This window comes from Anolis sagrei, chromosome Y (assembly GCF_037176765.1).
Source record: "Anolis sagrei isolate rAnoSag1 chromosome Y, rAnoSag1.mat, whole genome shotgun sequence".
NCBI classification, from domain to species: domain Eukaryota; kingdom Metazoa; phylum Chordata; class Lepidosauria; order Squamata; family Dactyloidae; genus Anolis; species Anolis sagrei.
Genome location: NC_090035.1, coordinates 52,230,712 through 52,250,400, shown reverse-complemented (window position 1 = coordinate 52,250,400; position 19,689 = coordinate 52,230,712). Strand labels below are relative to the sequence as shown.

General features: G+C 42.4%; 1 pseudogene; it reads left to right on the top strand.

The window, feature by feature from the left end:
* The first annotated feature begins 16,896 nt into the window (after positions 1-16,896).
* Positions 16,897-17,840, top strand: LOC132781460 (AT-rich interactive domain-containing protein 4B pseudogene; annotated as a pseudogene).
* The last annotated feature ends 1,849 nt before the right edge of the window (positions 17,841-19,689 follow it).

The window sequence follows — 19,689 nt, the reverse complement described above, 5'->3', positions numbered from 1 at the left end:
ACTTGCTGCCAATTGGGAAGATGTGAACACAACTATGGACAGGTTATAGGGATTTTATCTTTGAAGATCCCCACCACTATCACCTATTGTACAGATGTGGATGTTATGGAGGGAATTTACTTCAAGCCTCAATTGTGTAGAAGAGTATATTATGGAGGAGGCCAATTATTATTTGTAAATTAAGGTAACTGCCACCAACGTGAGGTATTTGAGGTACCACCGATGAGATCTGGCTCTACAGACGCAGATTAGTTGAGATGAGATGGCTTTCAACAAAAGATAACAAGTTCATTGTGTACAAAGCTTATGGTTGCAGGCTGTTAAATAACTTATGGAACTTTGAATATCACGTGGTTTATAACACAGTCCACTCTTTCAGATAACACAGCTTGTGGCTAACTTTCACTGAGGTGAAGCTCTCTGGTGAACAATGTTTCACTACTATAAATAGCCTTTCAATTTGATCTTCCCCTGATCAAATCTCTGATCTCTAGTCCTTCCTTAACTAGGGATCTTAACTAGACTTCCTTTAGTCTTCTTGGACTAAAGAATCTGGCCAGGTTTCTTTCTTCAGCCCTCCTAGACTGAAAAAACACCAGCCACTCACACACAAGTCTCTCTCTCAGTTCTTTCCAAGCCTCTCTCCGCTGCTTTTTTAAAATGCACATAACCTTTCTTGCTTGGCTCTGCCCACTTCTCCCTCTCATGAGCTAGTCACCCTCGTCTCCTTGGCAACACTCACTGTGGATTCAAACCAGATGACTCCAGTTTTAGCTACTGTTACAAACACAAATACATACTCTAACAGTTAAACACAAACATAATAACAATGACTTCTGCACAAGACTTTTATCCCCTCGTTAGCTAGGTTACTAGCGATCATAAATTGGTTTCTCTTTAGTTGAGGCTTTGTTATTGTTTTCTGCCAAAGCCTGGCAATTCGCCTAAGCCTTTTCACAAGTTCCTGTTTTGACTGAACTCTTCTCATCTATCTCTTGGCTCGTTATTTATTTGCTCTCTTGACTCGTCATCTATTTGCTCATTAATTTCTGCAAGTGCATCCCCACACCTCTCAAGGACATTCTCATGGGAAACTACAGGGATCTCCTGGTCATTCTCTGCGTCAATATCACTGACCAAACCATTGCCATCTTGAAATTCATCTTGAACCTCATAACATCATTCCCCACATCCAAAGCACCCTGATCATGAAACAAAATCACAGGCTGAACTCCAACAATTAGGACTAGTAAATCAGGACAAACAGAAGGTTTGATGTAGTGAAATATTCTCAAGATTGAACCCACCATCATGGGTGTATTCTGCTAATCATAAACAGTATAGATTTTTCTTCTGAATCAAGCAATAGGTTCAGTAGCTGATTCCCACTAACTCCGATCAGTATTGCAAATGATCTTCCTTTCAAAGAGCACATTGCTTCTGAGGGATTCCATGCTAGGATTGCTTTCAGTGAAATCACATGGATTCTGTCGTTGATACATGCTTAACCCTCTAATGGCTATGAGATATTAATAAGCCAAAGGGTTTTGCTTAGCTTGTTACGTCTCAACTTTTGCGTAGCCCAAAGATTAATTAGAGACTGGGAAATAATTAGTGTTTCCGCCCAAACTCTTTGGTCTATTCTAATTCAATTTCAAAGAGTCAAAGCAAAACGCCTAGTTGGAACATTTCTTTTTTTTTTCCTGTCTGTTTAATATTACATGGCTCTCCTGCATTGCACCGTTATGCTATGAGCTGTCAAGCAATCACTAGGCTTCCGTTCTAGATCCAAGGTGAGGGAGCTCTTTCTGACAGTTTGGAAATCTAATTAGTGCATTTCATGTCGGCGATGATGAAGATTTTAGGGGGAACAACCCACCCCACACTCTCAATGAGAGCTGTATGTTTAGTAGAGAGCAATAGCCTGATGCACAAGGAGCAGGTGGGTTATTTTGGGATTCAGAACAGTTGTTTTCGATGCTCGGTCTAAAGATTTCATGAAACACTGTGGAAATGACACTGGCACAAACTGTGAATGACTTGGAAAAGGCAGCAGATGAAGTCAGCCTCCCTGCACCCCATAAAATAGGCATTCTGGATAGAACTGTTTCTATCCAGATATATAAGCACACCATATACTGCAGAGATGTGAGGTGTGGTCCTCTGTGTTCTCCGACTTTGGAAAGAAACTGTTATTATATAAGCTTGTTTCTTCAGGGACTTTCAACCATGTCCCTGAACAGCTGCCCTAAAAGCTGTATGGTTTCTTCCAGTCCTTGCTGAGACAAGGCAAAGAAGCAAATCTGAGATGGGAGGCAGTGTGATGGAGTAGCTCAGTATTCCTCAATCTTCCTAATGCTGGGACCCCTTAATACAGTTCCTCATGTTGTGGTGACCCCCAACCATAACATTATTTTCATTGCTACTTCATAACTACAATTTTGCTACTGTTATGAATTGTCATGTAAATATCTGATATGCAGGATGTATTTTTATTCACTGGACCAAATCTGGCACAATACCCGACACACCCAAAATTGAATACTGGCGGGGTTGGGGGGTTGTAGTTTCTGGGATTTATAAATAAAAGAACATTCTGATCTCCACCAACAATGGAATTGAATCAAACTTTGCACACAGGGCTCCCATTACCAATAGAAAATGCTGGAAGGGTTTGGTGGGCATTGACCTTGAGTTTTGAAGTTGTAGTTCACCTACATCCAGAGAGCACTGTGAACTCAAACAATGATGGATCTGGGCCACACTTGACATACATACCCAATCCACCCAAATTTGCCCAAATATAAACACTGGTGGAGTTTGAGGGAAACAGACCTTGACATTCGGGAGTTGTAGTTGCTGTGATTTATAGTTCACCTACAATCAAAGAACATTCTGAACCCCACCAAGGATAGAATTGGGCTAAATTTCCCACACAGAACCCCCACTGGCACGAGCCTCCATCCAGCTTCACGCACTCTTCCTCACCCGCACATGCACACCATGCTGCCATTCGCGGTGCATGCCTGCTCTCCCCTCCCTGCTTGGAGTCTCAGAAACAGCCCTTCCCTTGGCTGAGAGGCCAGCCAATCACAGTGGAGGAGGGCATTTGGTGGAAAGATTTGCTATCTGTTTCCAAAACGGAAGAGAAGGACATGCAGAGAGATCTTCTGCTTTCTTTGCAAAAGGGGTTCCTAAGTCCATCAGAAATATATGTTTTCTCATGATCTTTGAAAACCCCTTGCGACCCCCCCCCCCCCAGTGGCTCTCCCCCTGGTTGAAAAGCGCTGAAGTAACTTAAGCATTGAGTGGAGAATTAGAGATCAGGCTTTGAATCCCTGCTTGGAAATGGAAACCCACTGAGAGATTTGGTTAAGGCCCGTTCTGCATTGCCATATAAAATCCAGATTATCTGTTTTGAACTGGATTATATGGCAGTGTAGACTCATATAATCCAATTCAAAACAGATAATTTGAATTATCTAATTTAATAGTCTGGTTTCTATGTAAAAGGGGCCTCAAACAGTTACAACTTACCTATGAACAAGCCTAACCAAGAAAAGCCCACAAGACATTTGCCTTTGGGCAGTGCTTTTGGGGAAATGCAAAGTGTACCAGGTGATACCATCAGAGGGGATGGTGCTACCAGTACATTCTTTGCACAGATTTCCATCAGGAAAGTATTATTTATAACAATATTTCTGTAGTTAGACAAGAACACAGAACATTTTTTTCATAGACCTAGCCAACATATTTTTATCAATATACCTAGGCTAAAACGGTGATAATTTCCTTCTAATGCACATGCGTCTAGTCAGAGCCCTGACCGGGACCGCCTTCCACCTGGAAACCACTGTCCTCACTGCAGGAGAAGATGCGGGTCAAGAATAGGGCTCCACAGCCACCTACAGACCCACCACCAAGGCACCACATCGGGAAGACCATCATCCTCGAGCTACGAGGGGTCGCCTAACTTAACTCCAACTAGTCAGAAAGATCATTTATTACCTATTTACAATGACACTTTGAATCAAGTGGCATTGTTGTTTTAGTTCCTTCTATTTTTTTTAAAAAAAGTCACTATATCTTGTCTTTCAGCTACAATATCATTGTGGTTTGACGGGGGATTGCACATTGCAGAAAGGATGACAGTTTAGCATTTCATACTTCATCCAAAAGTCATATTTATCTATGTATATCACTAACAGGATTTGGGCTTCTGTGTCTTATTATTTCATAGAATCGTAGAGTTCGAAGATACTTCGTGAGTCATCCAGTCCAACCCCATTCTGCCAAGAAGCAGGAAAATCTCATTCAAAGCACCCCCAACAGATGGCCATCCAGCCTCTGCTTAAAAGCCTCCGAAGAAGGTGCCTCCACCATTCCCTGTGGCAGAGAGAGACTTCCACTGCTGAACAGCCCTTCTCATAGTGAGGAAGTTCTTCCTCATGTTGAGGTGGAATCTCCTTTCTTGTACTTTGAAGCCATTGCTTCATTGCATCTTGTTCTCCAGAGCAGCAGAAAACAAACTTGCTCCCTCCTCCCTATGACTTCCCTTCACATATTTATCCATGGCTCTCATCATGTCTCTTCTCAGCCTTCTCTTCTGCAGGCTAAACATGCCCAGATCTTGAAACCGTTCCTCATAGGGCTTGTTCTCCAGACCCACGATCATTATAGTCGCCCTCCTCTGGACACATTCCAGCTTGTCAACATTTCCCTTCAATTGTGGTGCCCAAAATTAGACACAGTATGTTTCCAGGTGTCGTCTGACCTAGAAAAATAGAAATAGAATGAAATGACTTCCCTGGATTTAGACCAGCGTTTCTCCACCTGGGGGTCAAGACCCCTGGGGGGGTCACGAGAGGGTGTCATAGGCAGAGGCGGCCCTAGGTAATTTTCAACGGTAAGCAAACAGTATTCCCCCCCCAACTTCTGGCACCCCCCTCCCCCCAACCAATCACTGATTTATATATTTTATTTATTTATTTATTATTATTTACTTCATTTATATACCACTTTTCTCAGCCCTTGGTTGACTCAAAGCGGTTCGTTGTGGGAGTTCTGTGTGCCATATTTGGTTTAATTCCATCATTAGTGGAGTTCAGAATGCTCTTTGATTCTAGGTGAACTATACATCCCAATAACTACAACTTGCATATGTCAAGGCCTATTTTCCCCCAAGAGCACCTCAAGAGCACCCCTGGGCAAATTAAACTATACTGCAAATGCTTACTTTGCGTAATGGGTTGAGCTGCCCCTGGGTGGTGGTATGAAACAGAAGCTGAATTGTCATTTAGATCCAGGAAAGTCTACCCCTTCTATTATATTCTGCCTTGGTCAGACCACACCTGGAATCACACTGTGTCCAATTCTGGACACCGCAATTGAAGAGAGATGTTGACAAGCTGGAAGGTGTCCAGAGGAGGGAGATTAAGGGTTTAGAGAACAAGCACTATGAGGAGCCGCTTAAAGACCTGGGTATGTTTAGCCTGCAGAAGAGAAGGCTGAGGGGACACATAATGGGGGCTGTGTATAAATATGTGAGGGGGAGCCATAGGGAGGAGGGAGCAAGCTTTCTGCTGTCCTAGAGACTAGGATGTGGAACAATGGCTTCAAACTACATTAAAACACCTCAATATGAGGAAGAATGTCCTAACTGTGAGAGTTATTCAGCAGTGGAACTCTCTGCCCTGGAATGTGGTGGAGGCTCCTTCTTTAGAAACTTTTAAGCAGAGGCTGGATGGCCATCTATCAGGAGTGCTTTGAATGGGATTTTCCTGCTTCTTGGAAGGGGGTTGGACTGGATGGCCCACGAGGTCTCTTCCAACTCTATGATTCTATGATCTGCCTGGAGTATTCGGATTGGGTGTTCCTTAAAACAGGAATAGGGTTGAACTGGCTGCCCTTTGGAATCCCTTCTAACTGGATCCATGAAAAGAAGTGGACTGAAACAGCCTCCCTGCTTCTGATGCCTCATGAGGTTTAGTGCACATTGTTAAGATCCCATTGAAAGAAGTGGATTTAAACACACTCCCTGCTTCAGATGCCTCATGAAGTTTAGTGCATGTTCTGTCGTGCACTGGGCCTGTAAATAATTGTCTTTAAAACAGGACGTGCAACCTTTGCCCAACGGGAAGCCAGGGGGCCTAAAGAGAAGTTCTCAGAGGTGTTCACCACAAACAGTCTCACCACAAACAGTTTCACCACAAACACCACAAACGGACCATCATCAACCTGACAGACAGACAACTCTCTGAAGACCAAGTATCCATACTAGCGAAAGGAGGAAACTTTGCTGTAACCGCCACCAGGATCCCAGTAGAAAACATAATTGCCAATGTCGAATCAGCAATTTATCGCCTCCCAGAGGAAGAAGCAGAAGAAGTACGAGCGGAAGCAGCAAGGATCCTGAAAATGGCAAAACTCCCCTCCAGTAACTTTACAAGGAAGGAAAGACAAGCTATTAGAGACCTAAATTCAGATCCTGATATCCTCATTCTGCCAGCAGACAAGGGGAATGCCACAGTAATCATGCATATAGAACAATACAAGGAGAAGATCAGAAAACTCCTGGACCCTACTACATACAGAAAACTTAAGCAAGACCCAACTTCCAAAATAACCAGAAAAACCAACACTCTAATTAAGAACTCCTCAATCAACTTTGACATATGACAGCGGCTATGTAAATCAGAAGCCCTTCCACCCAGGCTTTATGGACTCCCAAAAATCCATAAGGACTCCACCCCACTCAGACCCATCGTGAGTGCCATTAGATCCCCCACATATGACTTAGCCAAATTTCTTGCTGCACAGTTACAAAGCCACATTGGGCTCACAACACACTATATCAAGGACTCAGCCCACTTCATTGAAAAAAATCAGCAATCTCAAGCTAAATACAAATGACAAACTGATCAGCTTCGATGTGGTGTCTCTATTTACCATGGTCCCAGTTGCAGACACCATGGCACTCATCAACCAGAGGTTCCCAGAAGACATCACGGCGCTGTTTCACCATTGCCTCACCACCAGCTATTATCAGTGGGACAATGAATTCTATGAACAGAAAGATGGAGTAGCTATGGGGAGCCCTCTCAGCCCAGTCATAGCTAACTTCTACATGGAACACTTTGAAAAACAAGCCCTGGAGACAGCAACCAAAAAGCCCACAATATGGTTCAGATATGTGGATGACACCTTCACCATTTGGAGCCATGGAGAAGAAGAACTCAACAGGTTCCTGGACCATCTTAACAGCATCCACCCAAACATCCAGTTCACTATGGAAAAAGAAAAGGAAGGAAGACTGCCTTTTCTAGATGTCCTAGTCATCCGTAAACCAGATCAACAATTGGGTCACACCATTTACAGAAAACCCACACACACAGATAGATATCTACATAAAAACTCCAACCATCACCCAAGTCAAAAAAGAAGCACCATTAAAGCCTTGGCAGACCGTGCAAAAAGAATCTGTGAACCCCACCTCCTCCAAGAAGAACTGAACAACCTCAAGTGAGCTCTACAGGCTACTGGATATTCCACCTCAGACATCAGAAGAGCTGCAAGACCAAGAACAAGCCACGAGAGTCAAGATGAAGATCCACCCAGAGGAAAAGTGTTCCTGCCAATGAAAATAATTTTATGTTTGGGGGTCACCACAACATGAGGACCTGTATTAAGGGGTCACGGCATTAGGAAGGTTGAGAACCAGTGATCTAGACACTATACTCCTATTTATGCATGTCAAAATCCCACTGGCTTTTTTAGCTACTGCATGACATTGTCTCATGTTCACCTTCTTCCCCACATGGACTCTGAGATCTTTTCCACATGTACTGCTCTTGAGCCAGGCATGGCTCTCCATTTTGTATCTTTGCATTTCATTTTTTTCTGCCTAAATGAAGTATCTTGCATTTGTCCCTGTGGAACTTCATGCTGTTAATTTTGACCAATCGTCTCTCTAATCTGTTCAGATCGTTCAGTTCTGCTCGTCTTCTGGGGTATTGACTCTCTCTCCCAATTTAGTCCTGTCTGTAAACTTGATGATCATGCCTTCTCACCCTTCGTCTAAGTCATTAATAAAGATGTTGAACAGGACCGGGCCCAGGATGAAACCCTGCTTATTGCACTCCACTCGTCACTTTGTTCTAGGATTTTATTTATTTATAGTGTAATCAGCAACCATACCATTGTATTACAGTTCTAACAGAGCAAAACAAACACACAGATTAAAAAGAAAAAGAAAAAAACACAGATTTTGCAAATTTGGTAGTTGGTTAAATGTTCCAGGATGAAGAGGAAGCATTGGTGAGCACCCTTTGGGTTCGTTCGCTTAACTAATTACAGATCCATCTTACCGTGTAGAGTATCACTAACAGGATTTGGGCTTCTTTGTCTCATTGTTTACCTTCTCTCTTTTTCTTGGCAACGTCTCCCCTGTCTCTGTGTGTATGACAGAGCTAATTTTCTATATATATAAAGTTTTGTGTGTGGAGCCAATTTTCTATATATATAAAGTTTTGTTTTTTGTCATACTACACGATCCACCCACACATACAGCCTGCAGGACCAGAAAGAAATTTACTACTTTATTGTCAAAGGTTTTCATGGCTGGAATCACTGGGTTGTTGTAGGTTTTTTTGGGCTATATGGCCACGTTCTAGAAGCATTCCCTCCTCAGGTTTCGCCTGCATCTATGGCAGGCATCCTCAGAGGTTGTGACCTCACAACCTCTGAGGATGCCTGCCATAGATGCAGGTGAAATGTCAAGAGAGAATGCTTCTAGAACATGGTCATATAGCCCGAAAAAATCTACAACAACCCAATTTACCACTTTGACTGTGCTCTAGAATCATAGAATCATAGAATCATAGAATCAAAGAGTTGGAAGAGACCTCATGGGCCATCCAGTCCAACCCCCTGCCAAGAAGCAGGAATATTGCATTCAAATCACCCCTGACAGATGGCCATCCAGCTTCTGTTTAAAAGCTTCCAAAGAAGGAGCCTCCACCACACTCCGGGGCAGAGAGTTCCACTGCTGAACGGCTCTCACAGTCAGGAAGTTCTTTCTCATGTTCAGATGGAATCTCCTCTCTTGTAGTTTGAAGCCGTTGTTCCGCGTCCTAGTCTCCAGGGAAGCAGAAAACAAGCTTGCGCCCTCCTCCCTGTGGCTTCCTCTCACATATTTATACATGGCTATCATATCCCCTCTCAGCCTTCTCTTCTTCAGGCTAAACATGCCCAGCTCGTTAAGCCGCTCCTCATAGGGCTTGTTCTCCAGACCTTTTATCATTTTGGTCGCTCTCCTCTGGACACATTCCAGCTTGTCAATATCTCTCTTCAATTGTGGTGCCCAGAATTGGACACAATATTCCAGGTATGGTCTAACCAAAGCAGAATAGAGGGGTAGCATTACTTCCCTAGATCTAGACACTATGCTCCTATTAAGACTACACCTAATAATTCGGCTTGTATACTGAAGCACAACAACTCGTAATATGCTGCTTCACACATTTTCCCTCTCTCTTCAAACATGCACATTGTGGTCTCACTCATGCATTAGTTAGCGCTGGTTATTTTTTCCTTATCTGAAAGTCCATCTGTGCCAAAATTGCATTACTTCTCTAGGAGCTGCGTAATGATGTAGCTTGCTATTGATCGCAGAAATGAATTTGCCTGTTATTGATGTGGTTATTTACATCCTTTGTATACCACTCAATTAAAAATGTCCACTGGGTGGTTAGCAATAAAAGTTAAAAACCAGTAAAGAAATGCCAATGGGGATGCCAGATATCAAACAGAATAAAAACCAACTGCTGTGTGCCTTCAACTCACCTGTCAACTTATGGGAACCCCATGAATTTCATAGGGTTTTCTGAATCAAGGATTATAGAGGGAGTTCTGCAATTCTTCTTTTCTTGGAAATACAGCTTCCAGCACCTGGTATTCAACAGTGGGCTTCAATCCAGGTACTAACCAGGGATTTTATTTATTAGTACTATATTTGTTTATTTATCTATCATATCAGCAATGAACCAAGAGTACAGTTATAATATATTTTAAAAAACACAAACAAAGTTAAAATTTTGGCATGATGCTAAATTTCCTATTACCAGAAGCTGACCACTTGGAGTGTCTCTGGTGTTGCTGTCAGAAGGTCCTCCATTATGCATGTGGCAGGACAGAGGTTGCATTGCAGTAGGTGGTTTGTAGTTTACTCTTCTCCACACTTGCATGTCATGGACTCCATTTTGAAACCCCATTTCTTAAGATTTTCTCTGCATCTTACAGTGCCAGAACACAGTCTGTTCAGCAAAGGAAGTTTACGATCAAAGCTCTTCAGCAGTGAAAATGGAATGACAGCACCTCCCAGTGGCTGGCACCAAGCACAGCCTCCAAGATGCCAAAGATGGGAAAACCTATATATGGCTTGGTTGATTAAAAAATGGTTCAAAACTCATTTCGGATGTAGGGGGCACTGGTGATTTGATTTGGAATTGAATTCTGAATTTTTTCCGGAAAAAAAATCAGAACTTTTTGAAACTTCCAAAACGCTTTGTTAATGGTGGAGAGAGACCTTTTGGGGCCTTGGAAGCTGATTTCACAAGTTAGGGAAGGAGAGGCTTGAATGTATCGGATTTGTAGTGTCTTTTTAGGCAACTCACAGCAAACAAAGAAAATAACAAACAACCCTGCCCTTTTTGCCTTGGAAGCTGATTTGACTACTTTAGGAAGGAGAGTTTGTGTTCAAAGAGTGGCTTGAATTGATGGGAGATCTAGTTCTTTTGAGGCAATGTGCAGCACAAACTAAAAAAACGCACTGAGGCCAGAGAGACCAAGGTGAGGGAGCTCTTTCTGACACTTTGGTTCCTCCGTGTTGGTCCTTCCAACCACGCCACCCACCCACACACTACCCACGCGGTGCCCACCCATCCCAATCCCAAACCCTAATAGCAACAACACACAAGTGGCAAGGCAGGCTGCCCACTGCCCAGCCATTCAACACAACCTCCCTTCCCTTTGCCTTTGTTTTCGTCTTTCCCTTCTCCCTTCCCGGCTCTGAATGAGCCTCTGAGCCATGTGCTCCCCTTTATATACAGCAATGGCTGCCAGTGCCGAAACCCCTCTCCTCCCCAAAACTTCTCCCCTGATTGGCTGGGAGGGGAGGCAAGGAGCCTCCCAGCCTCCTAGCAGGCTAGAGGGCAGAAAATACTGACTCACTTCCTGAGTCATTACAAAAGTGGCAGAAAAAGCTTCGGTAGGGCAAAGGGACTTCCGGGTTTTTAAAATGCTTTGAAATCACTTCAAAAAGGTAACTTTAACAAAGATTATTACGAGTACCAAGTTATCCGACACGGTTCTATCCATGCCTTTTATCTATGTACAGTAGTCTGTCTTATCAGTGTATAACATTACTGAATGTTTGCCCTGTATGTTCTGTGATCCACTCTGTGTTGGAAATAGCAACCTTCCAACCCTCCATGAACTGTTTGTAAACTTGTGTAATTGTTAATCTATATTGTATGTACATTTTGGTTTGCCAGTTTGAGTGTAGCTCTTTGGTGTGGGAGGAGCTTCAGACACAGGACTCCATTTTTGTTAGAATCATAGAATCATAAAATCAAAGAGTTGGAAGAGACCTCATGGGCCATCCAGTCCAACCCCCTGCCAAGAAGCAGGAATATTGCACTCAAATCACCCCTGACAGATGGACATCCAGCCTCTGCTTAAAAGCTTCCAAAGAAGGAGCCTCCACCACACTCCGGGGCAGAGAGTTCCACTGCTGAACAGCTCTCACAGTCAGGAAGTTCTTCCTAATGTTCAGATGGAATCTCCTCTCTTGTAGTTTGAAGCCATTGTTCCGCGTCCTAGTCTCCAAGGAAGCAGAAAACAAGCTTGCTCCCTCCTCCCTGTGGCTTCCTCTCACATATTTATACATGGCTATCATGTCTCCTCTCAGCCTTCTCTTCTTCAGGCTAAACATGCCCAGTTCCCTAAGCCGTTCCTCATAGGGCTTGTTCTCCAGACCCTTGATCATTTTAGTCGCCCTCCTCTGGACACATTCCAGCTTGTCAATATCTCTCTTGAATTGTGGTGCCCAGAATTGGACACAATATTCCAGATGTGGTCTAACCAAAGCAGAATAGAGGGGTAGCATTACTTCCCTGGATCTAGACACTATGCTCCTATTGATGCAGGCCAACATCCCATTGGCTTTTTTTGCCGCCACATCACATTGTTGGCTCATGTTTAGCTTGTTGTCCACGAGGACTCCAAGATCTTTTTCACACGTACTGCTCTCGAGCCAGGCGTCACCCATTCTGTATCTTTGCATTTCGTTTTTTTCTGCCAAAGTGGAGTATCTTGCATTTGTCACTGTTGAATTTCATTTTGTTAGTTTTGGCCCATCTCTCTAATCTGTCAAGATCGTTTTGAATTCTGCTCCTGTCCTCTGGACTATTGGCTATCCCTCCCAATTTGGTGTCGTCTGCAAACTTGATGATCATGCCTTCTAGCCCTTCATCTAAGTCATTAATAAAGATGTTGAACAGGACCGGGCCCAGGATGGAACCCTGCAGCACTCCACTTGTCACTTCTTTCCAAGATGAAGAGGAAGCATTAGTGAGCACTCTCTGTGTTCGTCCACTTAACCAATTACAGATCCACCTCACCGTAGTTTTGCCTAGCCCACATTGGACTAGTTTCCTTGCCAGAAGATCATGGGGGACCTTGTCGAAGGCCTTAGTGAAATCCAGGTACGCTACATCCACGGCATTCCCCGCATCTACCCAGCTTGTAGCTCTATCGAAGAAAGAGATCAGATTAGTCTGGCATGACTTGTTTTTGATAAATCCATGTTGACTATTAGCGATGACTGCATTTGTTTCTAAGTGTTTGCAGACCGCTTCCTTAACAATCTTTTCCAGAATCTTGCCCGGTATCAACGTGAGGCTGACCGGACGGTAGTTGTTTGGGTCATCCTTTTTTCCCTTCTTGAAGATTGGGACCACATTGGCCCTCCTCCAATCTGCTGGAACTTCTCCCGTTCTCCAAGAACTCTCAAAGATGGTTGCCAATGGTTCCGAAATGACTTCCGCTAGTTCCTTCAATACTCTGAGGTGTAGTTGATCTGGCCCTGGGGACTTGAACTCATTAAGAGCGGCCAGGTATTCCTGGACGACTTCTTTCCCAATTTGGGGTTGGATGTCCTCCAATCCCTCATCCACTCCATCTTGCTGAGGTTGAAGACTCTCTTTTTGTGAGAAGACCGAGGCAAAGAAGGCATTAAGTAGTTCTGCCTTTTCCCTATCCCCTGTCAGCATTGCCCCATCTTCTCCGCGAAGAGGTCCTATCGCCTCCTTGTTTTTCCTTTTTCTACTGACATAAGAATAGAAGCCCTTTTTATTGTTTTTAATGTCCCTGGCAAGCCTGAGCTCGTTTTGTGCTTTAGCCTTGCGGACCTTTTCCCTACAGGTGTTGGCTATTTGTTTGAATTCTTCTTTGGTGATTTCTCCCTTTTTCCACTTCTTGTGCATGTCTCTTTTGTGTCTTAGCACAGTTAGAAGTTCTTTGGACATCCATTCTGGCTTCTTTGCACTTGTCCTATTTTTTCTCTTTGTTGGCACGGTTTGCAATTGCGCCTTGAGTATTTCACTCTTGAGAAATTCCCATCCATCCGTAACTCCCTTGTCTTTTAGTATCTGTGTCCACGGAATGCTGCTCAGCGTTTCCTTCATTTTTTGGAAATCAGCTCTCCTAAAGTCCAAAATGCGGGTTTAACTTGTCTTAGTTTCGGCCTTCCTTTGTACCTCAAATTGCAGGAGCACATGGTCACTTGCCCCTAAGGATCCTACCACTTTGACCGCATCGATCAGGTCCTCCGCATTTGTTAGGATGAGATCAAGAGTAGCCAATCCCCTTGTTTCCTCTTCTACCTTCTGGACCATGAAATTGTCTGCAAGGCAAGCGAGGAATTTGTTGGACCTTGTACTCTTGGCCGAGTTTGTTTTCCAGCAAATATCGGGATAGTTGAAATCGTCCATGACTACTACATCTCTTCTCTGTGCCTGTTTGGTCAACTGTTGGCAGAAGACTTCATCAAGTTCTTCCTCCTGGCTTGGGGGTCTGTAGTAGATGCCTACAACAACATCTTTTTGAGTCCCAGTTCCCTTGATTCTTATCCAGATGATTTCAAGCTGGTTTCCCAGATTGCTGTCTTGAATCTCTTCTGTAGCATAAGAGTTTTTGACATATAAGGCTACTCCGCCTCCTCTCCCCTTTGTTCGGTTTCTGTGAAAGAGGTTATACCCCTCGATATTTACATTCCAGCGATAGGAGTCATCCCACCAGGTTTCAGTGATCCCTATGATATCATATTTGTGGTGTTGTGCTAAAAGTTGGAGTTCGTCTTGTTTATTTCCCATGCTCTGTGCATTAGTGTAAAGACATGTGAGCCCCTGGGATCTTCCCTTGAGCTGTTTAATTGGGATTATTGTGCTTTTGGTACTTGGTCCTTGTTGTGTTTGTGCAGCCCTCCGTTTAGCCTTCTGGCGATTCCCAGACATTATGGGTAAAGTAGTGTTTGCAAGGCTGTTGTCCCCCTCCCCTGGTGGACCTAGTTTAAAGTGCGTCTAATGAGGTTTGCGAGTCTGTGAGCAAAAAGATGTTTTCCTACTTGTGTGAGATGCACCCCATCCCTTGCCAGTAGGCCATCCTCCTGGAAAAGCAGGCCAGTATACAGTATACTTTTATACTGTATACAGTATACTTTTAGACCTCAATGGAGGAGGATGCAGTTTGTCTTCTTTCAGACTTCAGTAAGTACAGTTATACAGTTTGGACTATATCTATATGCTTACAGTGGACTATGGACTAATATGCTGAATATATACAAGTGTGTTAGTAAACCTAAGAGGTTATTTAAAGAAGACTGCTTTGTTTTGTCTCTTGAGTATATATTTTAACTAAAAGGTTTTGAGGGAGTGTATAGCTTTTGAGCAACTGCAAATTACATAATCAAAGAAACAGCCATCCTCTGTTAACCAAATATAATTTGTAGTGGCATATCTTTATCCTTGGCACTTTAAATTCATGGTTCTTTAGTTTAGCAGCTGAGTTACCTGTGTGCCATCACATTAATCCTTATGAATATCACTTGTTCAAAGAGTTGACTTCTAACAAGGTCATGCTTTTCTTGACTAGTGATTTTCAAAAGGTAATTTCTATTTTCATGGAGATTGCCAAACAGATGTGACATCATTTTTGCCTTTTCAAATGATTATGGTGCACTTATTTCCAATAGGTTATGGACTTTCCAGTATTCTGAGTCCCCTTCAGGGTGAGAAGGGTGGAATATAAATACTGTAAATAAATAAATAAGCTTTATGCCATCTGTGACAATGTGTAATTTTTATTCCTTTGGTTATGTGTAATTTAAACAGTAGTTTATGGATGGTAAGTATAAAGGAATATATTTTGTTGGAGATGGTGGCTTGGCGTTAGCTGGGTTGCCATAGCAACAGGGGCGGAGCCAACTGCCTCTTCACGGCACAGCTTTTTGAAAGTGGCAGTCAGTAAGCCGGTGAACTACTGGGAAGACTGAGTCTCTGGGTGGAGATTCAGGGAATGTGTCTGTAGCCGGTGTGCTATAGGGAAGACTGAATCTCTGGGTGAAGATTCAGGGAATTAATTGGTGACCAAAGGGGTTAGAGAAAAGGACCCAGGAAGGAAGCAAGACAATCCCAACTGCCATTTAAAAACCTCCCTCACAGTCAGCCAGGGAGAGGCTCTGCAGTAGAAAACACCACCTGTAGGATGGCAGGCACCATGCAGCCTAACAGTACTGAGGGAAATAATGGCTGTTTTCATTGTGGAAAATTAGGACATTTTAAGTCTCAATGTAATCTCCTGAGAAAAGAGAAGTCCACCTTCTTCATTAGAGCATTGATGCGCAGTATGAGCTTTTTTCATATGTTTCTGTAGTTATTTGTTGTATAGTCGCCATAGTTTGAAGCTCATTTTAAACTGTGTTAAATGGTCAGTTTAGTTGGGTCCAAAGTCTTGGAGTATTGGCTCTTCTCTCCAAATCCTATGACTTGGTCAATCACATTGCTCAAGTAAGGATGTAGTGCAGGCATGGGCAAGCTTGGGCTCTCCCAGTTGTTTTGGACTTCAACTCCCACAATTCCTAACAGCCTACCAGCTGTTAGGTAGAAGTGGAACCCAGTGCTAAGAAGGATTGCACTGAGGTAGTTCAAAAAGGGGAACAGATTGAAAAACAGTGTTTGTTTGTGGTACTAAACACAGTCCCAAATGACTATTTGGAACCCATCAAAATAGATGGAAACCTGTTGCAAGCGTGGAGAGACACGGGTTCTGAAGTTTGTGTAATTCATCCAAAGATGGTACCTGAGAGGTATCAAAATCCTACTTCTCAGATTAATTTAAAAGGCTTAGGACCAGTGATTACTTCAAACGTGGTCTCTTTGCCTATAAGATATGGCAATTGGACAGGCATGTGGGATTTTGCCATAAGTTCAGAGATCCCTTACTCATGCTTGATTGTAAATGACTTGGCCAGAAGGATTAAGAAAATATCAGAGATACCTAAAGAGGAAAAAGACTTGAGTGTGGTACCTCAGAAACATGATGAGCACCCAGATAGAGCCAGTGATGAGAATATAGAAACAGTGGTTCCTGCAGAACAAGTGATAAATTCTGACGAGAAAAAAGCTGAAAGAATCATTGACATTAAAAGATGTATTACCTTCAGCTCCAAGTAAAGAAATTACCTCTGCTGAGCTCATTGACAAAGACAATAAAATACAATCAGAAGATAAAACTGAAGAAAAGCTAACCCTTAAGGAACCTATTTATTTGGCAGTAGACATGGTTGGGAGTACAAAATATCAAAAAGTCTTCTGTGAAGAAAAAATCCACACATCTGAAAGACTAGTTAAAGTAAAGATAACTTCCAAACATGATTCATTCACTATGGAGGTTCCAGATGATCGCATAAAAGAAGTTTTGAAGCTTGGAACTGTGGTTGAAGTTAAGAATCTAAGTGAAACTTATCAAAAAGAAGAGAGACATTTTGCTGAGAATAAAACATTAGATCAGCTTCTCCTTACTAAACCTGAACACTTCAAAATGCCTACAGCTGAAAAGAAAATAAGCAGAGAAAGAAGATCTAGTTATATATGGGTGAAAAAATCTTGATCTTCCAGCGAGGAAGAAAAAGAGAATACAAACCAAGCTGATGGACTGTTAAGAAAAGTGAAATACACTGACTATGTTAGTCTTGATAAAAAGACAAATCTCCAGTTCCAAGGTTTAAAGGTTCATCCAGACAGCAGTGATGAGACTACAATAAAGACAATGTTCTTGTTCGTTCTTCCAACGATGGCAAATTCTCTTCAATACCAAGAAAAGATGTTCAAGGAACTACAAATTCTTCACTAAGACCTGATGCTACATTGAAGCAAGCCTTTATTCGAGCCTTAAAACTCAATGAAAGCAGAACTGTTCCTGATAATTGGAAGATCAGGTTGAAAGAAGAAGCTCCAGCAGCAAAAGAAGAGAAAGGAGAAGGCTTCCTACAACAGCGTTGTGACTTCATGGAAGACCAAGAGACTCTTAGTTATGAACAACCTGTGATTAACTATAGAGACTTAAATCTCTTCCAATTATTCAGACTTGCTCATAAGTTTAAAGGAGTTAATGATAATAAAAGACTGATATATGTAAAAATATTGAAATTATATGTCAGTAGAGTCATAGGGAAATTAACCAAGTATATTGCAGAAGAGATAAGAAAAATGTTAGAAATGTGAGACTTTGGTATCGCATACATGGATATTATTGAATAGCTGATCAATATATGGTTTGTATAGTTATATAATGTTGATAGTATCCAAATTATTTTTGACCATTCTAGTTGGTAGAAAAGTCAAAAATAATCCCTATGGGTTGGGAGGTGTGACAACCCATAGGTTTTATTCCTTTGGTTATGTGTAATTTAAACAGTAGTTTATGGATGGTAAGTATGAAGGAATATATTTTGTTGGAGATGGTGGCTTGGCGTTAGCTGGGTTGCCATAGCAACAGGGGCGGAGCCAACTGCCTCTTCACAGCGCAGCTTTTTGAAAGTGGCAGTCAGTAAGCCGGTGAGCTACTGGGAAGACTGAGTCTCTAGGTGGAGATTCAGGGAATTAATTGGTGATCAAAGGGGTTACAGAAAACCCCTTGTGATAAAACTACAGGGGGTTATTGATTCTGAGTTAAGAATCAAGGTTTGGCTGGGAGCCAATTCTGTTAATAAGCCTTTTAGCTTATTTGTTTTATTAGGACAGTTGTCCAGAAGAGTTACATCTGCTTATAGAAACCTCTTGAAGTCTGTGCCTGAGATTACTCATGAAACCTTACTAATGTAACCAATCAAGATTTGTGCCTCTTGTGAAGAAACAGTTAAACATGTTATACTCCTGTTAAAATAAACTTGTTACTGTTTTCCTCAAGCCTTGTCTGATACAGTTTCTCTCAAGGCCAACAGCCTGCATAAGAAGTAAAGTCAAGCCAGGGACAGTAAACGCTACACTATCAAATGAATAAAGCCTTCTGTAATTAATAGTCCCTTTATAAAATAGCTCCTAAGCTTATATTGATCGTTGCCCGGCTTTCCTCACACATTAGGTGGCAGTAAGCTTTAACAACACTCCTTCACACCATCCAAATCTGCTTTGTGAGGCAAATGCCTCGCTCTAAGAGTCTGGCTAACAAAACAGAGAACCACCATATTCCAGATGTTAGCAAAATGTTGGCAACAGGCTGGGCAACTTGTGGCTTTCCACCAACCCCAGCAAGCAAAATCAACAGCAAAGGATGAAGAAAACTGCCGTTCAAGCAATATTTATATATTGTCCACATAGGAGATATTTTGAACAACAAACATCAGTGTAAGGCTGCGTTGGGGAGGATCGAAACCACCAGCATGGCAACATGGCAGAGAAACCAGAAGATTTCTCTGAAAATAATTTGGATGATTTCCTGCACAGAAGGTATCGCAAAGGGGTCGAGTGATTGCTGAACCAAGTTGGTCCATTTGGTTGTAAACAGCTGCTCGAATAATGGGTACTACGGATTATTCAGTCCAAGAGGAGAGAAGAAGAAGAAGAAGAAAAGATCTTGGCTGCTGGATGTTGTTTCCATGGAAACAGACATCCAATTTGGGGGGGGGGGGGGGGGAATCTACCAAACCCAGTTTTAAAACAATATGTGTTTTAAAGCTTCTATTGTTGCTTGTCACAATATTAACCTTCTCTAATAGAGGAATGTGTGTGTCAAAATCTCTGCTTTTTTGGATACTAGATATCAGGATCCTTTTCCAAAAGCTCATCCATGGATGATGCAAAAAAAGGCAAAATAATGAGGACTTAGCTTTTTGATAGGCTCATTTTGATACTGCTCCTAGAAGGACACCTGTCTTTGGAATGTATATTGATTTCTGCCGTAATTTAAATGAAAAGAGCAGAAAAGCAAACCATTAGCTGTGCAAAAACAAATGGTTTAGGTATGTAGATTGATGCATAGATAGGAAGAAAGATATTGTTATCGAGCTAGAATTTGGAGACTCCTGCCCAGGAGAGAGGAGCCCTTAGACCCACCAAAGAGAGTCCAAAACCC